The sequence below is a fragment of the Jatropha curcas genome, chromosome 11 (genome assembly GCF_041381405.1).
Source record: "Jatropha curcas cultivar XTBG-Jc1 chromosome 11, XTBG_Jcur_1.0, whole genome shotgun sequence".
In the NCBI taxonomy this organism is placed as follows: domain Eukaryota; kingdom Viridiplantae; phylum Streptophyta; class Magnoliopsida; order Malpighiales; family Euphorbiaceae; genus Jatropha; species Jatropha curcas.
This window is the reverse complement of record NC_143161.1, coordinates 24,326,061-24,345,311: the sequence shown is the minus strand read 5'-3', so window position 1 is coordinate 24,345,311 and position 19,251 is coordinate 24,326,061. Positions and strand designations below refer to the sequence as shown.

The following is a 19,251-nucleotide window of genomic DNA, read 5'->3' as shown; positions in this document are numbered from 1 at the left end:
TCTTTAAATGACCATATAATCGAATAAATTATAAGTTTTTTGTCAATTAATTCAACCGAAATCTTTATCGACAATTTCAAAAGATATATATATATATAGTTCCAATAGAATTATAGTGCCATGTAGGATTGTATCTTGTAATTTCCTATTAATTCTAATCGATTTACATAAATAATTACAACAATCAATCTATTATAAAAATATCATTTGAACTTATTATTAATAAATATTTGATTAAATAAATGACAAAATATTCTCATTTCAATTCAAGCCATTTGAAATTAATTTAAATAAACATTTTGAATAATAAAAATCTTCATAAATGTGATAAATATTTTTTTATTATTTATAGTGTATAAAAATATTTTAAATATAATTTTTTTTGAGGAATAAAAGATAAAACTTTTATAAATGAAAATCAGCTAACACAAGGTTCGAAAGGAAAGAAGGGACTTCCTCCATCCAGATTAGCTTTTTGACATCAAGGAAAATAACTTTTTGTGCAAGGGCATGAGCCACTTGATTGCCTGCTCTATAAACATGAGAACATTCAAAAACATGACAGGATTGAATTAAGACTTTCAGCTGCAAAATTCTAGTTCCTAATTCCATTAAAGGAACTCTTTCTCTCTTCAAAGTTTGGAAGATGTTTTTCACAATGTGAGTTTTATAATGCGTTTTATCTCTATTTCAAATTTAATTTTTAAATCACGATTCACTAAGTAGTTCAAATGTAATACACTACAAAGAAAAAAAGCTCTCTTTAACGACCGATGTAAATCTGTTGTATTTATCGATAGATCACCATAGACTGCAATGACAAATAATCATTGGAAAAAATAAATGAGGCGGTAATTTAACAATTTATAAGATGCCAATAGTGATGAAACAACTTCAGTGACTTATTAGTAGTTGGTCGCAAAATCTGACACAAAATTATGGCGGGAAAAGTATCGACTCCTTAGTGATAGACTTAGCGACCGTTTGCCAGTTGATTGCTAAATTTTTTGCGCTAAATCCTAACAGGTTTTTTATTTATAATTGTGACTCAATCAATAGCTGAGTTTGTACTTTAGCGATAAATTTTATTTGGTTTGTCAAAATATTTGAGTTAAGTTTAATAGTCCAAAAGATTTAATTTAAAGCCCATTTTTTAAAATGATTATTAAAAGAATTAATGGACTAGTAAATGTGTTTGATTTAAGTGTGGTTAAATACTAATATGAGTTAGGATTCTATATCCTATTAGGGCTCCATCATAAGTTTTTTAAAAAAAGTAATAATTTGGCCTAATGCATACATTTGCCCCAAGTTTACGCGATTTGCCTTATAGCACCTTCAAGTTTTCGAGAAACTTATCATGGCCCTAAACTTTCACATTTCAGTAATAAATATGTCTCTTCAAAATGAAAGAACTTTGTAAGAGTTCAATCATGACCCTGCACTTTTCCATTTTATTTTGGTGAGGGGCATAATTATTGTCACGTCCGACTCCAACCACTAGAGGAATTGTCCGCTTTAGAACAAGCCAATTTCATCCCATACTAGATTCCTTACTGGATTGGCAAGACTCGCATGGTTTTACCCCGCAGGTGAAATGGGGAACTTCCCAAGAGATTACCCATCCTAGGATTTTCGTTAAGGAGCACGCTTAACCCCGGAGTTCTTCTAACTCTCCAAGTCATTCCACCAAAAGGCAACTTTGATGATTAGTTTCCCCCTTTTCGATATATGATCTGATTCATTCCTGTGTCCCATATTCCACTACCCATAGCTAGTCTATCATCTTAGAAGCTAGCCAAGAGCTTTGCTCTACCCTCCCTCTTAGGATCGCTTTCCGAGTCGGGATGTCACAGGCCCACCAACTTCCGCGTGGTTTGTCCTCAAACCATACTTCTACTAGTGGGGGTCTAGCTCTAATACCAATTGTCATGCTCAACTCTAACCTCCAGAGGAATTGTCTATTTTACACCAAGCCAATTTCATTCCATACTGGATTAGCAAGACCCGTACGATTTTGTCCCGCTGGTGAAATAGGAAACTTCCCAAAAAGTCACACATCCTAAGATTTTCATTAAGGAGCACACTTAACACTAGAGTTCTTCCAACGCTCCAAGCCATTCCACCAAAAGGCACATCTGATGATTAGTTTTCCCCTTTTTGATATACGATCCGATTCATTTCTGTGTCCCGCATTTCACTACCCATAGCTAGTCAGTCATCCTAGAAACTAGCCAGAAGCTTTGTTATACCAGCACTCTTAAGATTGCTTTGCCGGGTCAGGATGTCGCAATTATTACTAAAATATAAAAGTGTAAGGCAATGATAGGTCCCCGCAAATTTGAGATACCATAAAGCAAATCGCGTAAACTTTAGGAGCAAAATTATGCATTTAGCCGTAATAATTTAGAAAAAAAAAAAAAGCAAAACAATGAAGTAAAATAGTTCATTTTGATTTTTCAATGAAAAGTTCCAGCTAAATGCACTTAATTATATATAAATTATTAATCCAAACACTTCATCGTAAATTTTTTCCATTCATATATCAAATTTGAGAAAAATTAAAAGTTTAAATACGACAAATATAAACACGACAAATATAATTAACCCATTTTAGTGGATAACAAAGTAATTTTTAGTGTACATGTTAGAAAACTAATTACTCTTAGTACATGTGTCTCATACACCAAATCAATAAATAACCATTTATCTATACTATATACAAACTAACAGCATGCATAGTAAATATCTTTATCTATAATCTTAGATATATTGTGATAATATTTTAAAATATATAATTTAATTAAAAAATTATAATTTAAATTATTTTTGATTTCATATTTGTTTATTTTGTTGAAACTTGTTTAAATTCAAGAACATCTATTTCAAATTCAAAACATTAGACTAATTATATAAAAATTAATGTCCATAATAAAATTGAAAGAAAATTAAATATATATTAAAAATCATTCATTTAATTTATTTTTGAATTAATAAATTTTCTTAAATGATATTAAAAATAATAAAATAAAATGGACAATAGAAATTTAATTATAGATGTATACATATCATTCTTAATGATATTATCAAACTTTTCCTAATTTGAAGAGTAATAGAAATTAGAAGAAAAAAAATATATCAATGTAAAAAAGAAATAGTATAAACATTATTAAAATTACAAAAATAAATTGATCTTATCAAACCTCAAAGAGCTCTCTCTATTTAATATTTATAGTTAGTAATAAGCAATTAATGACGATTCAATATATTATCATTAAACCTAATAAAGACAACTATATATTGCAATTTCAAGATAAATAAATATTGAAACGTTTGGATATTCATTGTTAATAAAACTATTAATAAATATTTTCAGGTGTTAACCTTCTCTATCATTCATTTAAATATAAAATTTTCATTCATGATAATAAATTATAATTATGATTGATTATAATGATATTCAGTATCAATATTATAATAATATTATTTTAAAAGTTATAATACATATTAATATGATAATCAACATCAAAATTATGATTATTTTTAATTAAAAAATAGATTATAATATTATAATAATTTTAATTATTTAAAACATATTAATATGATAATTGAATGACAATTAATACCAATATTATGTAATTTTAATTGAGAAAGATAGGTTACAATATTATAATAATTATAATTATTTAATAATATGTATTAATTTTGATAATTGAATGATAGCTAATATCAATATTTATATAACACTATAACTAATAATTAAATTCTATTTAGCACTATTAAAATTTAAGAGTTTTATGTGTCATTATTAAAATTTAAGAATCTTATGTGATAAGAGCAGAAGAACATTCATTTAAAAAATGCCACATATCAATTTCTTGCGAAAAAAATATTTGTTTTATATATATTGATGTGGAAAAATAATGAGATTTTTGATAATATCCTTGATAAAATTTAAAATAATCTAAAATAACCTTAGTCATGATCAATTAGAAAATTATATTTTATTAGTTGATTAGATATAATTTATTAAAATTTTTTAAGTAAATACATGTAGATAATTAAGAATTTCAAAATTTTAAGTTTTATCTTTTTTAAATATATTTTTTAATAAATGTATATGATAGTGAGACATTTGAAAATTTTTATATTTTATTTTTAAATTTTTTTTAAATATTTGATTCTGTTAAAATTTAAAATATTTTATTTAGGAGAAATATTAAAAAAAGTATTTTTTTATAATATTCTTTTTTCTTCTTTTATCTTTCTCCTAAATAAAATATTTTAAATTTTTTTATAATATTCTTTTTTATTTATGTTTGTATGATTTGATTGAATGTATATTTTTAAAAATAAAATTTCAAATAGAATATAAATAATTAAGCCTTTCAAAAATTTTAAATGTTTACTTTTTAAAATTTATTTTTAAACAAAATGAAAATATGTATGTTTGTGTTGACAAACAATTGAAAATTTTAATTTTAAAAATATATATAATATTTTATTGTTATATCTATATAGCTATATATATATATATATATATATGGAAATGTATATATAATCTCATATGAAATTTTATTTTAACATTATGAAAATATAAATAATATAAGACAAAATTATAAATCAATATTTAATATTAAAAAAATAAGAATGTGTATAAATAACAAGTAAGTAATAACATAAAAAAATTTGAACAAATACGAATAAAGAGTATAGTCAACATGCAAGACACGTCATAAAAAGACTAGTTATTTTAAAAAGGAAACACTTACTGTAGATCCTTATAGGCAAATAGCTAAGATGCAGTGAATTGGTATTTCAAAAGTTTAATTCTTTTCAAAGATTTTTCAAATCATAGCAGAAGCAATGTAATATACCAACTAAATTTAGATAATAAACATAGATAAATCAATTAAATACTTAACAGATTTATCATTGAAAATAAAACATGAAACTAAACCTGTCACTGAATCTGGCTCACTGAAACTAGTAACACTAATTTTGTAAGTCAGTTTATGATCAAAGCTATCTTAGAAATCAAATAACCATAATGTAGCAAGTAGAGCAAATTAAATCATCAAGCTGTCACGATCCAAAACCATGGGCTAGATTGAGACTAGGGCCTAGGTAAGCATAAGGCCCCCGAGACCCGTAGTAAGCCTGAATCACTAAGTTCAACCACATCAATAAGTATTTCAAAAATAGTTAGCCCGTATCACCATACATAACAAGTCTCACAATTATTTTATACTCTGGCCCAAGTCCAACATCTTAAACATTTTATAGCTCGAGCCCAAATATGATATATAACATCTATAATATGCGCTAACTGGTTCATGCATATACCTAAATGAATAATTAAAACATCCACATAAGTTTATCGGTTGTAATCTTACAATTGCAGAGTTCTCTAACAGATAGATGTAAATAAGTTCTTGTATATATCGCTAAACAACTACTGATACTAAAGATTACTTTTCTAGCTCTGCAGTGGAGGAAACAGATCTTTGGCATGACAATGAAGAATCTATTTCCTGGAAAAGTTAGATAAAAGAAGAGTGAGTTTATAATGCATAATAATTAATGCATAACATAGACATTCACATGAAATGCTTCTTAAAATACTAAAATGAACATACAACCAGTCAAGCATATGAAACAACATCAGCATCCACAAGTAATTACACCTTCAAAAAATCAAACAAGTGGAAATTGGTTAGTGGCATCAGCAAAATCCTAGACGAGTCGTCTTCACACATGGGCCGCCCTCTCAAACGTGTGCACCAGGGAGTCGATCCTTCATACATAGTTGACCGGTCTAATCCTTCCTTGACCAACCTCTCATTTTTTTCCATGCTCTTTTTTTTTTTTCCCATTACCAACAGGAGGAGGCCACCATGTGGTTTTTCATATAATTCATATCATCAGATGCATAAGTGGGCGCCGATCTCTCCATACATGGCCAACAGTATTGAAGACCACCATCACAAACTCATGGTGACCCACTTCATCCCAATTCCATGCAAACAAAGCAAATCAATGTCATAACATAAATAATCAAACAATGCAATTAAATGCTAGCATATTAAATGCTTAAACATTATCATGCAAGAGCACAAATAGACATTCATATACAAATACAAATAAATATAAGAGTATTAAATACTAATATAACATAATAATTGATACTTGATAAATAAATAAATAAATAAAGACAAAGCTTTGTATAATGATGATTTTATGTATGAAGCAAATGGTATATACTAATTATTATTACTTATAATGCTGGATGAGAAAAGACTCTAATTTTGGATTCTAACATGTTGAAGCAGTGAACAAACTAAAGCGATCCAAACAAAATGGAATCCGAAGGAGAGGAAAGAATTGAATAAAGGCTTGTCCTAAATAAGAATAAAGGCTTGTCCTAAATAATCCAATAACCTATTTAACAAGTAAAACTAATCTAGATTCTCTCAAAATTTCGGTTGAATCGCCTCTAAAAATAGGACTATCCACCAATTTAAATATCAATAATTTTATTAAATATCCATTCAACCCACACAGCCCATCCGTCGGGCAATCAATCAAGTCAAGTTCCCAACCTCCTTTAATTGCCATATCACCATACGACCATAATTCACAAAGTAAAGCAACCCCTCAATTTACAACTTAAAGTAATTTTCTAACTTGTTACAACGACCATAATTCACAAAGTGACCGATTTGCAACCGATTATTTGCGACCAACAGTTTGAGTCGCAAATCGGTAGCAATTTTATTGAGAAGTAAAACGGCGTCGCAGAGTTAAAAATTGCGATCGATATTAATGAAATTTACGATCGACCAGTCGATCGCAAATATTAGGGCTGCTTTAAACGCCAAACGCCCTCTTTCTTCTTTCTTCTTCTTTCTTTCTTCTCCTTCTCCTCTCCTCTCCTCCATTCGCAACGCTGCTCCAGCCCTTCCTGACTCCGCTCCAACCCGCCTGACGTCGCCATCTCTGCTCCATTGCAACTCCGGTCAATCCATTGTTATTTGGACACAAGTTGAGGTAAGTTTTGCGATTTTTTTTTTTTGCGATTTTATGTGTTTTTATTATAATAATTTTTGGTAAGTTTTGTGTATTTGTGTCACGACCCGTTTCCGTGGGCCGGACCGGCACTAGGGCTCAGGTAAGCTTAAGGCCCCAAGGCCCGTAGTAAGCCTGAAACGCTAAAATCTATTATCTCGGTATAAAATTTCCACATTCAACCCATATGATTACGAAAGATAAACCTCGATATTTTATTAAATCTCGGCCCAAATTTATCGGCTACAACATTCCACAGTTCGGGCCTAATTAACAATGCATTACATTTATTAAATGGGTTTACATAATTATCTCATCTAAATATTAAACGATTAAAAGTATACAAATCCTACAACTGCGAAGTCACTAACTGTTAGTGTACATCGCAAAATAATTATAGAACTAGGAAAAAATCTTTATTGCCCTGCGCCGAAGAAACATAGCCTAAATCGGATTAAAGGAAAAACCTACTTCCTGAAAAATCAAACAAGACATGTGAGTTTTCTAAGGAGTAATAATTATTGCACAACACACGCAGTCACACAAATGTGTACACATATTAATCTAGTCATCTGACTAGTTATTTGCTCACGCAGCCAGTCACACAAATGGCATATCACCAGCACTCACAATCATAAACATCTTCATATAATTACATCACGTGGAAATTAGTCAGTGGCGCCACCTGAAACCCTAACGAGCCGTCCTCACACATGGCTCGCCCTCTCATACATGTGCACCAGGGAGCCGATCCCCCATACGGCCAACTGGTGTAATCCTCACTGACCAGTCCTCTCCTTGTATTCCCATTCTCTCTTTTCTTTTTCCATACCAACAGGAGGCAACCAGGTGGTCTCCATCCAATCTAGATCATCAAGTGCTCACAACAGGAGGCCACCCTGCGGGCTACAATCAAATCTAGATTATCAGGTGCGCAACAACAAGAAGCCATCCTGTGGTTTTCCATATAATCCATATCATCAGGTGCACATGGGGGCGCCGATCTCCCATTTTCCCGACCGACGGTCAAATATCATATAATATTCGGATCCATATCACAGACCGTCCTCACAAACCCACGGTGGTCCACTTCATCCCAATTCCACACAAACAAAACATAGCATTATCACAACACAATTAATCAAACATTGCAATCAAATGCAGACATATAAATCAATTAAACATCGTAATGCAATGCACAATTAAACATCCAAAATCAATGCAAATAAATAAATAAATTGTATTAACAATAAACAACAATAATAAAATAAATAACAATAATAACATCAATAATGAAAATAAATAAATATGTAAATAATTAAATGAGTAATAAAGATAATAAATAATCAGAGCACTCTATATATTATGTACCAAGTTATAGAACTAATCTAACTAAACTTATTAATTATGTTGTTAATTAAAATTAATCTAAGTTCTATCGAAATTTCGGCAGCACCTCCCCTAAAAATTGGACTATCTACCTGCTCAAATATCACAATATTATATATATTTATCAATCAATGTACGCAGCCCATCCGTCGGGCAATCAACAATTTAAGTCCCATCCTCCTTAAACATCAGTATCAACACCCAATTATCTCAACCATAAGTTTATAAATATAACAACTTTCAACCTGTTTCAACAATACTCATATAAAATTATTTGCTAAATCATAAGCTGACCAAATTAATAACTTTGTGGTAATTAAATTGTTAAGTTGTTAAAACCCATTTTTAACAATAACTATTTATAACTATTATTTATCTAGATTTGATTCTTATATTCTTATATCCATATCAGAAGTGGTTAGGCTTTCGAAATCTTAGTTTATCAGAATTATACATCTAAACTCCGTTAATCATTTGAAAACACCTCTTAATTATCTTATGCACAACCAACTGGTTTTAAGCTAATGATTATACTAATTAACTAACTAATTCCAATTTATCTTTCACATTTCAATTTGTAACAATTATTCTAAATGACTTGTAACCTAAATTTCAAGATTTAGTGTATTTATCTAACGAGGTTCCCTAACGAGGAATCATATTCGATTAAAGACAAATGTTTTGTTTACATATAACTATCCCAATACTCTAATTTCTTGTTATTTAATTAAATCTTCTTAAATAATCGATTAATTTACTAATCAATTAAATTTGAAATTTATACAAAAATTAAGAACTGGGTCTTAGGGCGTACCAATCGAAAGTCGGATGATGATTCCATGATCAGCGTAAGGAGGGAATAATTCTGTTTCTTTGGGGCCTCGCCGGAGACTCGCCGGACCGCCGTTCACGGTGGCCGGAAAGTCGATTCTGCCCAGAGTTTCGCGTTATCCACACCAAATTGCCCGAAATCTCCTTGAGAGCCCAAATCTAACGCTTGTTTGTTGGACTAGTAGCTCATTTGGCCGAAAAACGGGAAGAAAAGCAGAAAATGAGGGCTATGTAGATCAGTTTAACACAACCCATGCGCCTCCCTTGCTGCGCTAACGACGACTACACGAAGTGAGAGAGAGACCGAAGGGTTGTCGCCGATGAGAAGGACCACTCGACTGGTCCGCAATCGCCGGAGACGCAACTGTCTCGAGCGAAACAGAATGGCGACTTGCTCGTGATTCCCAGGCTTTGCCAGAATCGGAGACGAAGAAGGAGAGGGAGAAGCTCGCCGTCGATGAAGGAGAGGACTGGAGCCGTTTGGTGATGACAAGGTCACCGGAAAACTAATGGAGGGAGGAAGAAGAGAGGGGGGGGGTCGCCACTCCTGCTGAAAAAAAACGAAGAAAGAAGAGGAAGAGAGGAAGAAAAAGAAAATAAATCAGTTTCTAGATTATTCCGGTTCGATTCGAACCGGTTTGGTCTGATTCAGTAATTTGACTCAGTTTCAAAGATATTAATTGGTTTTCTGATCTGATTTGATTTATTTTAATTGTTTTGGTTAGGTTCCAGAACATTTCCTCAATTTACTCAATAATAACAATAATAATAGTATTTGATTTTAGGATAATTAATTTTTATATATTCATAATAGGTTAAATTACGGGGTTTCATATTATTTCTCAAAAATTTATCTGTTTACGATTCAAAATTTTCGACATTTTATTTGGGCTTGGGCCCAACTCGTAAAAACTTTGGGCTCAAATTGAAATTGTTTGGTATTTATAGCCCATATAGTTGAAAATCGAGATTTTTAATTTAATAAAAATTCGAAAGTTTTGAAAATAAAAATTCGGGATGTTTCAATTTGTGATTAGGAATTAGGTACTGTTATTATTATTATTATTAAAATATAATATTGTTACTGTTATTATTATTATTATTATTATTATTATTATTATTATTAGGAAGGAATTAAATACAATAATTAGGAAGTAAGGAATTAGGAAGTATGTAATTTTAGCAATTTTAGCAAGGAATTAAATAGAATTAAATTAGGAATTAAATATAATAATTAAAAAGATTAAAAATTTTAGCAAGGAATTAAATAGAAAAAAATAAAAAGCCACAAATCTGAACTTACATTTGCATAAAACTATAAATGGGGATTAGTTAACATGGTTGATGCTATGTTTGTCAGTTCTCTGTGTCTCTCTGTCATGACTGTAGTCAACTCCAGCTTTCTTTTCTTCTCTGTATGAACTGGATGGTCTATGAAAAATTCAGTGTGACCTTGATCCATTTCAAATTGATGCATTGGCATGTGAAATGATTTGATACAAATTTCAACTTCATTCTCCAGAAATATTAAAGGTTCATATTGATGGTTCATATTGATATGTTACATTATCAATATAATTTTTCTTCTCAATTTAAAAGTCATCAGTAAGCTAAAGACTCTGCCAGGAAAAGAACTTAATTTGCTTTGAAACAGGAATATTCAGGAAAATAATTTTATGGTCTTTTTAGCTAGTACATAGTTGAGGCAACACCAAAGTAAGTAGATTTTGCAACTCCATCTTTGAAATTTGTTCGTGCAGCTCACTTTTATTTTCCTTTTTCTCTGAGCCTTTGAGATGCCATACTTTTTGTTAAAAAAAAAAAAAGTTTGCAATTTTAGTTGATGAAGCAAACCTTGCCATGTACAGGAAAATGGACATTCATCAATGTATAGCTGGATATTAAGCACTGGTTGGTGGAAGAATCAAGCACCTGTCAATCCTAATGCTGTTATTGTGGTTGGCTTCTTATGCACTTGCTTGATTGGTGGCTTTATTTACATTAACAGGTCAATTTATTATTTGGAAACTTAGGTACTTATTCTCATTCAGTTTTATATTTAGCATGGGAACGGTTGCTGGCGTTTTGTTTATTGCTTAAAACATTTTGGAATGCAGAGTGAAATCTTTAAAGTCCACTAGAAAACAATCCTATCAATCATTGAAACTTATTCTGATCATAGCAAGCCTATATTGCTCATGGTGTGCAAGCCAGATATACTGGGTAAATCCTCGCAGGGCTGCAGTTGGTGAAGAGGCTGATCTTGGAGTGCTTGTATTTTTAGCCACTTACTTCTTTCTCCCTCATTATTTGTGTATTATGTCCATGAATACAGAAGATCATATATAACACATAGCCACTTCCGTCTCCTAATATCGATGCTGCAGACGATACCTTGGTCACCCCTCCCGGCACTACAGCACATCATGCAGGTGCTCCTCCCGACGATTCGACATCAGATCGTGCAGATGACCAACCGCGTAGATTTGATTTTGGACCTTTTTAGTTTTTCATTTGTTTTTTGACATTTTGTTCAGTACAATAACAATTACATTTTTATATTGTTTTTGAATTGCGTGTGTGATATATATATATATGTCAATTTTCACAGGTGCGAAAAAATTATGGTTTTATAATAATATTTTTTTTTTTTTTAATTTTTTTCAATTTTGCGACCGAATTGCGACAGACTTTTCTGCGACTAATTTGCGACCACGTTTCCAAATGAAAACACGACCAAAATTTGCAACCGATTTTTTTTCAATTTTGTCGGTCGCTAATTTGTGACCGACGAAAAAATCGGTCGCAAAAGACTTTGCGACGAGCATTTTTACGACCGACAAATATCGGTTGCTAATTGAATTTAGCGACCGATTTGTCGGTCGCAAAATGCCGTTTTTTTTGTAGACTAACCGACAAAAGCATTAAATATACATCCAATTCTTTGTTAGTTTACAAAAAATGATACCAACTATACGCAATAGTTATTTCCCACCAAAATAATAAGTTCTTGTTGACCTAAACTTAAATATATGCACAAGTTTAACTCATTTCCCATCACGATGTAAAATTTCAGCATTATAGCTCATTCAAAATGAATATAAATTTAATACTTTCTTAATAAGATCTTAAGAACTTAGCATCTAATTAACTAGCTTCTATCAACCTAAAGAATCCTTAATCCTTCATAAGAATTTATAATAAAAGCAATGATCAACCATTTCTACATAGGCATTCGGTTTATATACTAATTTAAAGAACAAAAATTGGAATTCCTACTTATTTTCACATAAACAATAGCTAAGTAATTAAATCTCTACCATGGCTAATTTTATATCTTAAATCCATCAACTAAGGTTGGAGAATTCATAAATCAAATTTAGGAAGGTTGGAATATAACTCACCTAGCTGCAAAACTAGCTGGAAATAAGAATTTTCCGGTTAAAAATGATCCGCAACAACTCCGGCGTCCACAAATCAATTTCGTCGAAGCAAATTTGGCCAGTGATGCTACTGGAAGCAGTGAGACATTATAACTGACCGGTTCCTTAGCTCGTGTCGTCGGAAAATGGACAAGAGTGTAGGCAGCGGGACTGTTTCAATCACAAGCTGTGATCACCGCTCCTTGTGTCTACTGCGCCGACTGAAATCAAACGAAAAGGAGAGAGAAGCTCACCGTCATAAAGGAGAGGATTGGAGCCGCTCGATTTGCCATTGTCACCGGAAAAACGAGGAGGAGAGAGAGAGAAGCGAGCCGTCAATCGAAGTTACAGCTCCCTCTCTTGCCTGCTGCGCTGAGACAAGACAGGAGAGGGACCGGAGCTAGATCACCGGTGATGGAAGAAGACGCTGCTGCGTTGCTTGGAAGAGAAGGAATCGCAGCTCGCCTGTGGTTATTGCGCTCACCAGAAACGGAGACGAAGAGAAAGAGAAGCGGGTATGAAGCTACAGTGGGGACAAGGTGGCGTCGACGCTGGTTGGCTAGGGCGGCGATCAGAATTGAGAGAGAAAGCGGGACTGCGCCTGGAAACGAGAGAGCGGAGAAGAAAATAAGGGAATTTAAAATTTTCTAAGGTTTTTTAGAGTGCTTTAGGTCCGGTTTGACTCCGGTTTTGTCCAAATCGAGGGGTTTTGTTCGATTTTAATTGGTTTATGGATTTCTATTGGGTTTGATTTAATTTTTAGGTTTGGTTTCTATGTATAAAATAATATTTGTATTAAATTTTATCAAATAATTTCACAAAGTAAAAATATATTTATTTAAAAAAATGAAAATGCCTTTTATCTTATTAGTTAAATTTATTATTTAAATTTTGAATGAAAATTTTTGAAATAAATTTTCTGTTCATTTCACAAGCATAACATATTATCAAGTGAGTGTGTGGGTATATTCAATTTTAATTATCAAGAGAAATGAGAGAGGAGAAAACTATACAATCAATTTTATAGTGGTTCAATATTTCTGACGCCTACATCCACTCTTTAAGAAAATATTTTAAGATGATCCATTGTCATACTCTTTTTAAAGACAAAAACAAAGCCAAGTACAATGGAAATAGTTTAACCCCTTAGAACTAACCATTAACCATAAGTTTTTCAAAGAACTTATAAACTTGCCTTTCTAGTTTGTGTCAAATAACTAGATAAACTTAACCCCATCAGTTTTTACAAAATAAAAAACTAGATAAACTATATAATAAAATACTTCAATTTACTACTTTTGTTAATCATCAAAATAAAAAAGGTTGTACAGGTCCTTTAGCGAACACTTATTTACATTGGATGTATGGGCTATCCATACACCAAACCAATAAAAAGTAAGATTTCTAAACATTCAATAAAAACAAAAAGTATAAAACGGTTACAATTTAGAAAAAAAAACTTTATAAAATGGTTTGATTCTCATGCATCAAGTGTAGATAAGTCTTGTCCCTTAAGAAAATTTTTACCATTTAAGATTTTGTCTTTTTTTTTTTTAATGAATGCAAACATTATCCTCATTTATCTTGTTTATTTTCATTAGATTCATTTGGTATATTGGCCCGATTCAGGTAGACTTGGCCACGGTTCCGGAACTGGCGGTTTCGATTCCAGAAAAACTGGAACCGGAACCGAACCAAAAAGGTCCGGTTCCGGTTCCGGTTTGGAACCGTCCGGTTATGGTTCCGGTTCCGGTTCCGATCCGATTACAAAACAGACGGTTCCGATTGATTTTCCTGCGAATCGCATAATTTTAAATTTTAAATTTTGAATGCCGGTTTAAAAAAAAATTATTTGAACATAAAAAATTAAAAAATACACCTAAAAAATTTTAAAATTTGAAGACCGGTTTAAAAAAAATTATTTGAACATAAAAAATTAAAAAATACACCTAAAAAAATAAAAAATACTTCAATTAAATTTATTTTTTTAAAGACTTGAATTGTTGAGTGTTGAACATAATTATTTTTTAAAAAAAAAATTTGAACTGAATTTTTTTTTTTAAAGTTTGAACATAATTTTAAAAAAAAAAAAAGGGCTTGAACTTAATTTTTTTTTTTGTTTAAAAAAAAAATTAAGTTGCCTACTGTCACGACCCATTTCCATGGGCCGGACCGGCACTAGGGCCCAGGTAAGCTTAAGGCCCCCGAGGCCCGTAGTAAGCCTGAAACGCTATAAATTTGCTATCTCAATAAAATTTTAAACATTTACAAATTTCCCTGCTTACAATACACTATAGTTATAATACAGGCTCACAGAATTATTCCATCTATAATAATACACAACTTAAAAGTATACAAGTTCTATAACTGCGGAGTTTACTGACGGATGTATACATATAAGTCTTCGGACAATTATCTATTTAATTGATCAATACTAAAATTAGCGAATTTCTTTTTAACGGCGAAGAGCAGAGTTATAACTGGGATTTAGAAAATGCTACTTCCTGAAAGAATTGAACAAAAGGGATGTGAGTTTATTAATGAATAATAATTATTGCACAACACACACATTCACACATTTGTATAAATATATCAACCTAGTCATCCGACTAGGTATATGCTCACACAGCCAGTCACACAAATGGCATATCACCAGCACTCACAATTATTAACATCTTCATATAATCACATCACGTGGAAATTAGTCAGTGGCGTCACCTAAACCCCCGACGAGCCGTCCTCTCAAACAGCCCATCCTCTCAAACATGTGCACCCGGGGAGCCAATCCCCCATATCTGGCCGACCGGTCTAATCCTCACTTGACCAGTCCTCTCAATATTTTATTTTACATTCTCTCTTTTCTTTTCCATCTCATCAACATCATTTCATCAATTCATCAGGTGCACACGGGGGCGCCGATCTCCCATTTACCCGGCCGACGGTCCAATTTCACAATTCATCATAATCAGGATCCATGCTTTATCGACCGTCCTCACAAACCCATGGTGACCCACTTCATCCCAATTCCACACAAGCAAAGCACAGCAATATCACAACACAATTAATCAAACATTGCAAACAAATGCAGACATATTATTCAATTGGACATCGTAATGCAATGCACAATTAAACATCCAAAATCAATGCAAATAAATAAATAAATAAATAATAGAATTGACAATAAACAACGATAATAAAATAAATAACAATAATAACAATAATAATGCAAATAAATAACTAAATATATAAATAATGAAATGAATAATAAAGATAATAAATAATTAGAGCACCGGATTTATTATGTACCAAATTATAGAACTAATCTAAATAAACTTATTTATTATGTTGTTAATTAAAATTTAGTTTAATTTCTGTCAAAATTTCGGCAGCACCTCCCCTAAAAATTGGACTATCTACCTGCTCACATATCACAATATCATTATATCTTTATCAATCAAAGCACACAGCCCATCCGTCGGGCAAGCAATCAATTTATTCTCCCTTCCTCCAACTAAGTAACAAAATAATTATTATTTAACCATCTATACAAAACCTTAGCTTTACTTAATACATGATTTCAACATTGATACAAATTAGTTTACTACTAATACAAAAATATTCATAGCTTTACTAAGATTAAACAAATAAGTAAATAAATACGCGATTAAATGAAAATGGTTATTTGTTTAATCTCCACATCCTACTTCTTTAAACTATCCGATCTTATATACCTTCAATAATCATACAAAGTTATGGCTCATATTTCTTTGACCAACATTAACTAGGATCTTATGTAACAACTTAATAATCCGTGAATCACTATCCTCACCAAGCAAGATTATAGGAAACGTCCTATTTAAATTATCTATTAAGCATAACTAAATAGGTATACTCTAGCTAATCAAGTCTTAGCACGAATTGAATTTGTAACTCAATACACTATAGCCTTTGCTACTCACTAAGCAAAATTTAACCAAAATAACTAAACTAGCTGCTGCCTCAACAGTAATTAAAAATTCATATATATGAACTTAATTAAACCGAAAACTACAATTTCTCTAATCACAAGTTGTTGCCATCTATCCAATTCTTAGCCTATAAATAAAAATTACCTCAATAACACCAAATCACCCACTAAATCACAAAATTCATGAAATATACTAGAAAAGGTTGAGAATTTATTTACAAAAGACTATAAATGTTCATATATTTTCAAGTTAATCCAATAAGTTAATCTCTTGTTATTCAATTTAGTCTATTAAATAATTCAATTAATTCTTTATATATAAAAATTGAGAACTGAGTTTTAGAACGTACCCATTGGGAATCGGGCGACGATTCCATGATCAGCGCGAAGGGAAGAGGATTCTGTCTCTCGGGGCCTCGCCGGAGTGCCGTCGGCCGGTCACCGGACCGCCGCCGGCCGGCCGCCGTGCACGGTGGCCGGAAAAGCTAAACCGCCCAGAAAATTGCAAGGTCACCACCACCTGACTCCAATTTTCGCGAGGAGTCCAAATCTACCATCGGTTTGATGAGGCAGTGGCTCGTTTGGCCGGATCGACCTCCACAGCCACCTTCAAGCCGCCATCCATGGTGGTTCATCAAAACTCAAGCAAAATCACGTACCAATGGAGGGGAATTGTTCACGTGGAGGAGAGGAGTCAATCGAGACCTTCAGTTCACCTTGAGCCCGTCGGAAATGGCGAGAAGTCGCCGGAGATCGAAGAGTATGACTGTCGGAGGAGATGGTCTCGATTCGCGCCGCTGGAGGTCCAATCGGAGCGAGGGGAAGTTGGAAACGTGACCAGCATCGCCAGAAGAACCGATCGCCGCCTTCATCTTGTTGAGCGGTGGCCGGAAACGCGAAGGAGAGGGAGAGGAGAGACTGTCGCGCGCGCCAGGAAGAAGAAGGGAAAAAGAAGGAGAGAAAAGAAAGGAAAAAGAAAAGGAAGGAAGGAAAGTGGGCTGGGCCATTCCGGTTCGATTCGAACCGGTTCGGTCCGATTAGTGATCTGATCTCATTTGTTCGGTTTTCGAGTTTTTCCTATTATTCGTGTGGTTTTCGATAAATCGATTAAATTTCCAGGTCCGGTTTGATTTATTTTAATTATTTTTATTATGTTTTGCAACCTTTCCTCCACTTACTTAATAATACAAGTATTAATAGTAATGATTTTTAATTTAGAATAATTAATTCATATATATATATATATATATAATAGATTAATCCTGGTGTTTCACGTTATTCTCGAAAATTTTTAACTGTCCTCAAATCGAAAATTCCCGAATGAACTGTTTTGGGCTTAGGCCCAATTCGAAAATTTGGGCTCGAATTGGGACTATGTTACAATTGCAACCCACGCGGCCAAAATTTGCGATTTTTGATTTAATAAAAATTTAAAAGTTTTGAAAATAAAAATTCAGGGTGTTTCACCTACGTATCCTCTTGGGATTTAGAGGAATCAAAGCCCACGTAGTTCTTACTTACCTTATATCAATTTCACTCCTTTTACCTTAATCGCTATTTGCACCACCGGTTGATGTTCCCGTTGAGGACCCATCGTATAAATCAAATAAATCTTCATTTTCTTTTGGATTTTCTTGGGCTCTTAGTTCGGCCTTGATCCAATCATCCACGCATGCTTGTGCTTCTAGTGAATCGGGTGTCATACGAGATCGTGTTTCATCAAGTATGTTTCCTCCTTGACTAAAAGCTTGTTCAACCGCAACAGTGGAGACCGGAGCTGCTAAAATTTGTTTTGCAAGTAAAGAAAGAATTGGAAAAGTATTTGCGTGACGACTCCACCAATCTAAAATTGGAAAATCAGTATCTGCATAATCATCACCAAACTCAAAAGAAGTTGTTAGATAATTATCAAACTCAGAAATAGAACTGGATTCCCTTGTTCCTTTTTGTCTTTGTAGTAAAACTTGTTGAGCAACACCAACACCACTTACCCTTTGTGTTGGAAATTGTGGAATATTAGATTGAGAAGAAGTAGAAGTAGAAGTAGATGAACTAGAAACTTGAACAAATTCATTATATAATTGCATAATATTTTGTTTAACTTCATGCATTACTACATTTATATTAACATTATCTTCTACATCAAGATTTAATACATCATAATAAATAGTCAAATAATCACATAAAACATCCATTCTACATCTAGGATCAAATACAATAGCAACAAGATAAAGCGGTGGTATATTTTTAAAATAAGATAACCATTTTTTTTCATTGAAAAAAATACAATCTTTTAATAAATTATCATTTTGAAATTCTTGGAGTGCAGTAACAATATTAATACACATAGGTAAAAATAAATTAGATGTGGGATAATAAACCCCACTAAATTTATAGGTAGCATCATTAAAAAGTTTAAAAATATCTAAAATTTTTGCACAAATCTCCCAATTTTGTGGATATAAATTAATATCCTCAATATTATTAGTAACAAAAAAGCATACTAATTATTTATAAGAAAAAGACTCGTTTAGTAATTCATATGTTGAATTCCAACGAGTTGGGACATCCCTC

General features: G+C 32.3%; 1 long non-coding RNA gene across 1 annotated transcript; it reads right to left on the bottom strand.

Annotated features, from left to right (window-relative positions):
* Positions 1 to 14,947: 14,947 nt before the first annotated feature.
* LOC149492785 (uncharacterized) lies at positions 14,948 to 17,760 on the bottom strand. The gene is made up of 2 exons (XR_016318758.1): positions 17,028 to 17,760; positions 14,948 to 15,214 (listed from the first exon to the last, which is right to left on the bottom strand). It is a non-coding gene; the product is annotated as an uncharacterized LOC149492785 (long non-coding RNA).
* Positions 17,761 to 19,251: the final 1,491 nt, after the last annotated feature.